Genomic DNA, 11,020 nt, shown 5'->3' with positions numbered 1-11,020 from the left:
TCGGAGTTTTTAGGTTTAACTCAACTGTCTCCACAATATGAACCTTTAGGACTTTTGTTGACATGGAAGCAGTTGTCTGGCTGCACAGATGAAAGAGGAGTTCTGAGGCTAAAATCCGCTTTACACTAGACCTCCTTATTTTTGTCCCTTCCTCTTCTTGTCTCCCTGCCCCCAGGTGAGCCACATATTTCTGACCTCTTGGAGAATCTATGGAATCAATTTGTTTGGTTCTCAGTTACTCCACTTGCAGACTGATGCTCGTTTTTCTCAAGTCTGTTATATCTCTAAGTACCATTCTCTTTTTTAGCTTCCAAGATGTTGCTTCTATTTATCCTTCCACTTTATTCCCATTCTCTATAGGTTTAAGTCTCTTAAAATTACTTTTCCAGGCCTAGAACACACACATTATAGGTTTAAGTCTCTTGTAGGTTTAAGTCTCTTAAGTTGCTTTTCTCCCATGTTAGTGGGTTTATTGAAAGGAACAAAGTACCCGTATGTGTTAATTCACCATTTTTATAGAGGTGGATTCCAGTGGCTGATCTTTTCACTAGGAAAACTCCTTCATCTTTCCCATAGTGAAAAATCAAATTGCTTAAAATCTTAAATTGTCAGTTATGTAGCCTCTTATCTAATTATAATAGATAATTTGAACTGAATCCAATATTATAAGAACTAAAATATTTCTACTAAAAATGTGAGTACGTGTATCCACTTAGAGACTCAGGCGATTTAGCCAATATAGGGGGGAAATGAAAACAGCAAAGTCACTAATATAGAGTTACTCTTAGAGAGACAATAACGTTAATTTCATTCACATAGATCAAAAGCAAACATCCTTTTTATGTATTGTTTATTTCAAAGAAGTCATTTTTCAAAGAAGTAGAAAATAAAAGGCAGGCATGACATTCATTTTCCATATTTTAATTAGTTCAGTGGAGACCTAAGGTTCTGAAAATCACTTAGTCACACCCTTCAAGTCAAAAATTGGTTTGCATGTTAACATTTTACTGGGCTGCAATAATACCAAACTAATAAACACTCAGCTCAATAACATTTATTCTTTAAAATCTGGAAAGACATTATTCATTCAATAAGAACATCAGAGATAGAAGTAATTTAATCTTTTGGACCCAGATGCATAGAATTACATTAATAGTTGTCTTTGGTTTTTGCATGACATGTTTTATTCTAATCAATGAACACAACTTGGGACTAGATCATTATCAATTTTTTAAAATCTATCGAGAATTTTGCCACTTATCTTCCTGCCTTCCCCACAAAACAGCATGGTTTATAGTTTCCTTACACATATATTTAATATGAAATAAATTTTCATTGTTTTTCCTGGTTTTATATTTCACCGTACAGTATTGTAGTGCTTGCACTATTCTGGAATTTGAAATTTTCATTCAATGTTGTGTCACCAAGATTCATTCACAGTTCTTCTAGTATCGTAAATCATGAATTTCCCTCGTTTACAATATTCCATAATATGGTTCTAACAAAATGTACTTATCTCTTCTCCCATCTGTGAGAATTTGGTTTTGGATCCCAGCTGGTCTAACACCATGTTGCTCTTATCCTGGCTCCCATTTTTGTGGATTTGTGTCTCTGTTACCCAGTCCCAATCTAAAGCATCCCTACTCCCAGCCACTGAGCACTTCTCCCCTAACTCTTGGTCACCTAAACTGACTCCTGAGTGCCCTGGTTCAGATTCATTATGCTCTTTGTTTCTCTGGGAAAAAAGTGCAGGTGAGATATCAAGAGATCTCTCCTGCTTTGTGGTTATTACCAATATCACAAAGGGCATGTCAGATCAAGGGTTAGTCAGGGTAGAGCAACCAGGAATTTCAGTGATTCTACTTACCCCTGATATACAGGTCCAAGTGGCAATTTCATCCAGTGAATTACAGGGAAGTGAAAATGAGCATAGCAGTGACTATAATAGTTATGGCATATTGCTAACTGTATATAACCTGTGAAAGAGACCATGTGTTCCCTGGAAATATACAGAATATAGCCTTGATAGTCCCCCTACTTAACATTTATCACTACTAGATGAAGCATTTCACTGTTTATTACACAAAAGCAGCAACACGTACAACATGCTATTTTCGCAGTACATGGTCTGGATACTGACTACTAAAGGTTCTCACAATCTTTTTCATAACTTCATGAACTCAAAACTATTTTCAACATGTTACTTGACTTTTCTTCCTCTCATCCTCTTCCAAGAATACAGTGATATTTATCAGAGGGCACATAATGTATACTTTTTCAAAAGAAATGAGAATAACTTATTAACTTAGATATTAAAATTATTTTAGAAATTGTATAACACTGTCACTCTCCTAACTTTTCTTGTTTTGCAGAATTTGATAATTTTGATTCTTTATTAAAATAAATCACTAGTTAAATGTTTCAATATTTATAGTTTAATTTATAAGCAGTAAATATTTATTAAAATAGTCCATATAAATAAATGCTCAATCTATTGAGTTCAAATCCCTTTTAAGAATATAAAACAGTGTTTAAAAGCAAAGTATGTGAGCACTGCTGCTATAGAAAGTTTTTTTTTTAATTTCTTTAACTATTTTGGATCTTAGATTCTTTATATCCATAAAATTTCATGTCCTCACTACTTGAACAAATGCAGACATATAAATACACAGATTTGTACATAATTTATGGTTGATTGGGGTGATCTAAAATCTTTTCATAGAGACTTTAGGTGTAGAAATTCCAAATATCATCACTTGATCAGAAACACTGCCTTGCTCAGTGTTAGACAATTTTTAGCAATAATACAAGGTCTGACTAGGATCAAGTCTTCCATGTGGGAATCAACCAACCCATCCTGGAACATTATCACTAATCACCTCTTTATCTAACTTTCACACACTGAATTAACATTTTCCCTGCATTTAATGATTTCAGGATCCAGAGGCAGGCCATTGTAGATCACCCTGTAACCCAAAGGCCACAAGAATAATTAAACCTGTCAGTTCTAAACTCTGCATTCTGTCCAGCTTTGCCTTTCCTACAGTATCCCCCATAAACACTCTGGCCTGAGATTTTTCCCCTCACTTCTGCTTCTGCCTACTAACTAGAACTTAACACTTTCTCTGTAACTCTGTAATGTGGCATGTCCCCATATTTTGTGAAATGAATGCAATGAATTCTTTTCAGGATGATACTGGTCTTTCCATTAACAGAGTCATGTCACTGGGTGGGGAGGTTGTTAACTATACCATCCAGAGTCATCATTATGTAGATCAGAAGAACATTATTCAAAGACATATCCCCAGGAAGATCTGTGTTTATGTTAAAATTTTTTTTTTTTTTTTTGGTTTGTATGTTATGGACACTTAACTTTAGAAATTATAAATTTGTTTCCCTGTTTGGTAAGAATCAAAGTCAAATTCATGGCTTTACTTCAGGAGTGCGGTTGGCAAGCTTTATCTATGAAGAGTCAGACAATAAGTGTTTCAAACCTTGCATCTATACAGCATTTACTTCCATGACTCAACTCCCCCTGTAGAGTGAAAATAGTCACAGTGTGTGAATGAGAGAGTATGGTGTGCTCCAGTACAATTTAATTCATGAAAATAGGTTGTTGGCTGTACTTGGCTAGCAGGATGAAGTTTACTGATACCTCTTGTAGATATTAAACTTTGCTTTATAATAACTTATGCACATACATGCCTTACACATTCACACATATGTGCACTTGAAACTTTTTATTGTGTTTATTGAATTGATCAAAACATGTAATTTCTGGTTTACTCCTCATCTGCCTTTGTCTTATTTGTATGACTTTGTACCTCCAACATTGTATCTATCTACCTATATTCATGTATCTTTTATAAGCTATGAAATGCATTCAAATATGGTATGTTTAAATATTCTCTAAGTTAGAGGCAACAGAAATTATCTTATACTGTTCTTTACAAAAGGAATATGAGTCTGGTAAGCCTAATAAATAAATAACCAAGGCTTTACAAATGCAGGACGACTTCTAAAATTTCAGCTTCATTAATGTGTTGAGTCCCAAAGACTTTCAGGTTTTTGTAAATTAAAATTTTATATTTTTGTCATAAAAGTGTGATATATACATCTTAGGTCAGAGCCCTCCTCTGAACTAATCAAATACAACCAGACAGCATCATGCGTAGTGCACCCAGCATCTAGCCCTTCCAGCCCCCTCCATGGAGTCATGGTAATGGGTCCGAAGGACAAAGGCTACAAGTTATATTGTCATCATACGAGATCAAGCTACACATTCATTTTACAATTTTAAATAATAACATACCCAGATTACACATTGGCCTATTTAGTCTACGTCTGAATACCTTCATTAGAAAACAGCAAGTTTATCTTTCAATTGTACAGAAATAAGATGGTATATCATACCTGGAAAACTTTAAAACATATATATTCTTGGACCATGACCCCAGATTACTACTCACATTTATTAACAGAAAATGTTGACACCATTGTGGTAGACATTGTAGTGATCTTCAGTCTTTTCTTTCTTTTCTTTATCCTGGAAACAGAAGATTATCTTTCTTGACTCAATTAACAAGACAGGTCCACCACTTCAATACATGTAGCTTTAGGGTGAAACAGATTAAAAGTATTAGTTCCCAAATGTCTAATACAGTTCATGAATTTGTCAATTATCTCTTAAGTATATCCGTACTTGTCTTAGACAAAATGGTTGCTTTGTAAAAAAAATTGAGCACTGGACTTGAAGTGGTAATAAAACAATCTCTTCATTAAATAGTTCCTATTTGGGAAAAAAAGTGATACCATGATGATACTTTGTCAAATATTCATTCTCCATTGATAATTCAGTTAATAGTCTCTCATACTCTTTACCTGGTTTGCCTCAAGATAATTTCTTTTTTTTTTTAAAGAGAGAGTGAGAGAGGAGAGAGAGGAGGGAGGGAGGGAGGGAGGGAGAGAGAGAGAGAGAGAGAGAGAGAGAGAGAGAGAGAGAGAGAATTTTTAATATTTATTTTTTAGTTCTCGGCGGACACAACATCTTTGTTGGTATGTGGTGCTGAGGATCGAACCCGGGCCGCACGCATGCCAGGCGAGCGCGCTACCGCTTGAGCCACATCCCCAGCCCCTCAAGATAATTTCAAATGCTATTATTTCTTTATACATACATATACTTTTTTACTCATGTTAAACTTTTCGTCTTTAACTGAGCTATTTATCAGAAATAAAGCTGCAAAAAACAGTAATTGTTTAGGGTGTATTAACCTGAATTCTAGGTTCTAGGTCTTGAGACAACAGCTTATGGGGTTATCAGTTTGCTGTGTTCCTTCATGTTGCAGGATCAGAAATGCTGGGAAAGAGGACTCAGGTAAGAAAAATGGTAGAGCAAATATTATGTGCATTACAAATTTGGCTGCTGCTTAAAATGAGCAAGGCAATTGCTAGTTTGTTTGGTTTTTGAGAGATCCTATAAACTGCTTTGTTTTAGGATCATCCATCCAGGGAAAGAAAGGGATAATTTATCAATCACTTTTTATCTCCCATTACTCAAAGGCTTACTGCTTACCTGAGTTCAAGCAAGCTTTACACTATCTAATGATTTCTTATGAAAAATAAATCTCCAGTATAGGAGGCAAGAGGCACAGAGTGCAGGGAAATGGAGTTGCCCTTGGCTATGTGCACAAAGAATCAGTCACTAAAGTGTATGAGACAAAACAAATAGACAAGGACCCCAAATGTACATGCAACAGATGAGGTCAAAGCTGGCACATGAGAAGAAACTACCACAACACCCACCTCTATCTGCCAATTGAATTTGATTTCTTTCCCTCTTTCCCAGGCTCTTCCTCTTTCCCCACCAAGTCTTCATAGACAACTGGGTTTTCATAGACATGACATAACATAATATAGATATAATATACATTATACTATTAACTATGTGCATTGTTTTTAATGTTTAAATCACAGTGTTTTTCAGCTCAGGTGGCTTCAAGCAGTTTATGTTGTCATTTTTTTAATACCACCTCACAAATATTTGGAATTTTCTTTCAATAAAAAATACCCCAGGTATCTTTACTCTTTACTCCCTTTCTGCCTCACACTTGGAATCATATTTTTTTCCCTAATGAACTCCAGTTTTTTTTTTTTTTTTAATGCACATAGGCACCAGGAAATCAGTCCATGGGTTAGACAATTTACAGGTCATTTTTTTTTTTTTTTGAGGGCTACAGGTAAGAGATATTTAGGAGACAGGTTTTAAAATAATTCATGTTGATATATCCAGCTCAATGTTAACATGGCAGTGTGCTTACTTATAGTCTTTGGGTGAATATCTGTCTTCTCCAGCATTGAAAATCTTGATGCAAAATAAATGATATGGTCATTGGTTTTTCTCATCATGTCTTGTGATAACATTAGTAATATCATTGTTATTAATTAAATTAGGGAATGAAATGGAATAGTCCTTTTTTATATTTTTATGCATATAATACCTTTTCCTAAGACTGTAGACAGGTTTATGCTGTGATGACCCATGTGTTTCCTTTTGTTTTCAATTGCAGGGCATTGTCTGTTTGTTTTGAAATAGTAATGAGTTTATAGGATCTGTGAAAATGATATAGGCACCCAGAGAGTGTTTTGACTCATTTTATTTCTGCCCTCAGCACTTCTGGTCTCCACTTCCTTTTCTTATTAGTAAAAGTCCCTCAGGACCAGTTATCTCACCTCAGCAGGTGAGGGAGAGTTAGAGGTCAAAACTATGAGCACAGGAAATGCAGTTCAGGGAAGCTGCCTGGGTTTCTCAGCTCACGGGCGCCCTCTTCTGTCATGTCTCAAGCAGTCTATTCAGGAAAGACTCCTGCTTTGTAGGTCAAACTTCCAAATCTTTTACATGAGCTTTCCCAGTCATCCTGTCAATTCTGGCACTTCCCTTAGCTCTTTCTTACCACATAGTGCGGGGCTCCCTACTCTTGGAAGGAATTGTATTTGCTGGGCTTTAGGGGCTTCTTCACTGTTCCTGCTGTTGCTGTGATTCTCCCAATTCTGACCAAAACAGTCATTCTGATGTCTCACTGGCACACAGTAACACCTTCTGTTCTAACTGTGTGGTCCCCAGCAGATCTACTCACACCCTCCACATGTACAATAGGGAAAAGATGATTTTGTAGAGTGCCTAAAGGTGTAGATTGTTCTACTTTTGTGTTTTTTTTTTTTTGGTATCTGTCTTATAAAATTGCTTAAATTATTATTTTTTGTTTTGTTTTTATTTGAAGGATTTTCAAAGACAAAATGTGCTGGAAATGGGTTAAAGGCTGCCATTATGTTCCTGTAGGAACCCCAAACTCAGGAGGGCTTCCCAAGGCATTTGCAATTAGAGTTCTCTCCTATTCCTTCCATGCAAACTGTGTAGAAAGAATGAAGAAACCAGCTGACAGAGGCCTGGAGGATCACAAGTGGAGAAAAATTACACACACTGCTGTAGCAGAGTCCAGCTGAGAAGTCGAGACCACTGCTTTTGTTCAAGTATTTTCTCCAGAGGGACACAACTAAAGCAAAGTACTCCCAACTCTGGTGCAAAGTATGGCAAATATGCAAAGTAGGGGGAAATGTCTGGCACCAAACTGATTTCACAGTACAATGGGTATTTCTAACATGCTTTAAATTCAGCCCTCAATTCAGTCCTCTAAATGAACCTCCATGGATCTCAGAAAACTTTCTCATCTTTTTAAAGAATATGTACATATCAAGGTCTCCACTTCATATGGAAATCCAAGTGAGATTAAAATGATTCTGTCACAATTTAAGAAAAAAAAAAAGAACAATATTCTTCACATACACTTTTTAAGGTGCTTGTTTCTGGCCTTGGTTTCTTGAATTATTAAAAAGTAGAAATGGTTTAGTCCTAGATCAGAAAAGTAGAATACAAAAACTGATGTATGTAGCAAGTCACAAGAATTACTGCAGTACATTTTTGTTTGTATGTTTGTTTTGCTCATTTATTGTTTTTGCTTCAACCCTTAAGGTGGTTATATCTGAAAATTTGTTAAAAGAAGAAGACAGAGGTAATTTCTCCAGAAATAATATCAAAGACAAGTTTAAAACCAATATTCTTAAAGCAATTGGAGACTCTCTTGTTAATCTGGATCTTCTGAGAAGCAGACATCAAAACATAATCGTATGGGCAAAAGGTTTACTAAATACACTGGCTGTGAAGGTAAAGAGGAAGGGAGCCACAGGAAGCAATGGATGCGGATGCATATTTGACCCATGTGGTAGAGGGAGAGAGGAAGTTTGCATGGGAGCATCTTACCCTGCAGTACAGTTTCTAGAAATTTCATGAAGGATGTCACAGTGTTCCTCTGCCAAAATCACCCTCCAGAAACAATGCTGCTACAGTTTCCTGCTATGTTCCATCAGTGACTGTGAGCAGCCTGTTGGAAGTGTGATCTTGGCATGAACTGGGTGTTGGTAAATTCACAGCACAGCGCTGGGGCCCTAAGTCAATTACTTGTCCCAGCAGTTAGAGCCCTCATTTTCATGCCTGCCACTCACTAAAGTAAAGAAAGTACACTACGCTATCTACCTCTAAGATGAAAGCATATTGTTTGTCTTTTATGCAAAAATCTAAAATTAGATGCAAAATTCATCTATGTAGAAGATTGTCAGGGGCAGCAACTGACTTATGGGTCTTGAATTGTCCTGAGACAAAGGCGATACCTCTCTTGAGAATTCTGTTTCTATGGTGATACCTTTTTCAGTAGGAGGTTCTGTGCCAGCTACAGAGCTAGTCAGTTTTTGGCCTTGAAGTTCAGGTGCCAGCTGGTCAGGGGTAGAAAGTTATGGGTGCGAGCTGATAATTATAATCAGGCTACTCAAACTCATTACCTTGTTTCTGTTTGCTTTGAAGAAATTTTCTGAAAATAAATCCTTTTGATGTTTATACCTATATAATAAATGTGCTGAGTTTGTTGTGTGTCACTATCTCCCTATCAGGATAACAGTCAACCACCAAGACCCAGCTTTTTCTCTGTGTGTCTGTCTGTCTTTTCTCCATCCCCTTACTGCACAGTCTAGGGACCAAAATTAATGGCACTGCAGGATGTGGCAGAAGATGCCATATCTACAACAACAATAAGAACCATTCCATTCTTTGGCCCATTAAAATATGCCTATGGTCTAAAAAGTGAGCTACATTGAAATCTTCAATGAAAAGAAAAGTTGGTTATAAAGATTGTTAGTTTTATGAAACAGAAAGGAATGTGAATGTTTCTGATGTAGACATATTGGTTATTAAAATGTAATCGTTGCCCTAATGAAGAGGGAAGGATTCGAGAATATATGACTTATTTCCAATTCTGATCTCATTTACTTGTGCTTTTAATAAATTTATTAACTAATGACTAATACACAGGGCAAGGGATCCAGGAATCAAAATTCTCATATTAGGGAACTTATACCATTTTGCTGTTTCCCAGTGTTATGGCTTGGATCTGGAATGTCCCTCAAAGGTTCATATGTTGAAGTCTGAATATTACGCAGTACAGTAATATTCAGAGGTGAAGCTTTGGGGAAGTTATTGGATTATGAGTATTTTGCCCTCATCAATTGATTAAACCATTGATGAACTCATAGTGGAATACATTATTGGAAAATGGTGGGAACTGTATAAGGTGGGACTTAGTTGGACGGATAGGTCCTTGGGGTATAATGCTGGGGACTCTGTTGTGTTTCTGGCTCCTTCCTTTCTCTCTCTCTGCCTACTGGTTTCTAAAAAGTGAATAGCTTTGCTTTGCCATGCTCTCAGCCATAACGTAACATCACTGCAAGTCCAGAAACAATGGAGCAAGCAAACCATGGAAAATATGAACTGTGAGCCAAAATATGTGCTTCCTTCTTTAAGTTGCTTTTCTCAGGTATTTTGTCATAGAGACAGGAAGCAGAGGTGCATGCCCAACCAAGGTGAATTGTTTCTTCTAGTGTCCTCTTCCACCCCCTCAGTGTTATAAGTCCTGAACTCCAATTACACTCCACCAATCCAATCCCTGATGATTCAACTTCCTTCCATCTTATATTGCATACTACTGTGACTTGTGGTTTCTCACAACAGTGTTTTCTGATCATACAATGATTTTCCAGGTGGTCCACAGGGACCTGGTCATGTTGTCCCATGCTGGCATTTCCAGGACTTAATCCTTTTAGTACACATACAGATACTGTCACTCCTATCAGCATTCTTCTATTTATAAGAGTCCATTTGAGATTTTACTGACTTTGAGTTTCATCATTATGGAATGATTTGGGCTCCTTTCAAACAAGATGAAGGAAGCATGATGGGTAATGGAAAAGGAAGATGTGTCATCTCCTCTTTTTCTAAAAATGAAAAAGTAAGAATAAGATGAAAATTGTTTCTTAAAAAATTATTAGAACTCATCTCTAAAAGTGTCATTGGAAGAAATATCTTAATTTGTTTAATTTGCAATTCAGTAGGAAAAGAAGAAGGTCATAGATGTTAACAAAAACACAGAGAGTAAGAAAGAAGAAAGTAGGAAAAAGGGTAATAAAGAATTGGAAAAAATAAATAGTATTACTAAATCAGTCAGTTGAGCAGTTAATTAGATAATAAATATTTAACCATGTTGCTATCATATCAAAATACAACATTAATAGCATAACAAATTCCCAAGCACTAATATAAAGAGCCATGAAAAAATCAGTAGGATGATGAAGTTAAGAATGGGAAACTGATTTCCCTAAGGTCATCAGGAAAATCTGAGAAGGTGATTTTTAAGACATAAGTGATTGAGGACTGGGAATGAGTTCAATGGTAGAGCACTTGCCTTTATTTTTGAGGCCCTGGATTTAATCCCCAGCACCTGAAGAAAACTATTTGGGTGATTGAAAGGGTTCTAGATTGGTACATCTTAAAGAAACATCTCAATATCTCAGGAGATTACTATTTGATCACTGTAACTCTACTTTCTGGTTCTAGAAACATTTTTGTTATGTGTATTTCTCA

General features: G+C 36.2%; 1 protein-coding gene across 1 annotated transcript in view; it reads right to left on the bottom strand.

The window, feature by feature from the left end:
- Positions 1 to 5,008: 5,008 nt before the first annotated feature.
- The window catches only part of GAS2 (growth arrest specific 2), a 365,744-nt gene continuing 359,732 nt past the window's right edge, over positions 5,009 to 11,020 (bottom strand). Inside the window, exon 9 of the mRNA XM_081275817.1 lies at positions 5,009 to 5,134. The gene's annotated coding sequence lies outside the window, so the exon portion shown is untranslated. The remainder of the gene's footprint in view (positions 5,135 to 11,020) is intronic.

Source organism: Spermophilus citellus (genome assembly GCF_964194105.1).
Source record: "Spermophilus citellus genome assembly, chromosome: 2".
Classification (NCBI taxonomy): Eukaryota; Metazoa; Chordata; class Mammalia; order Rodentia; family Sciuridae; genus Spermophilus; species Spermophilus citellus.
Note: the sequence above shows the minus strand (reverse complement) of the source record. Positions and strands in the feature narration are given on the sequence as shown.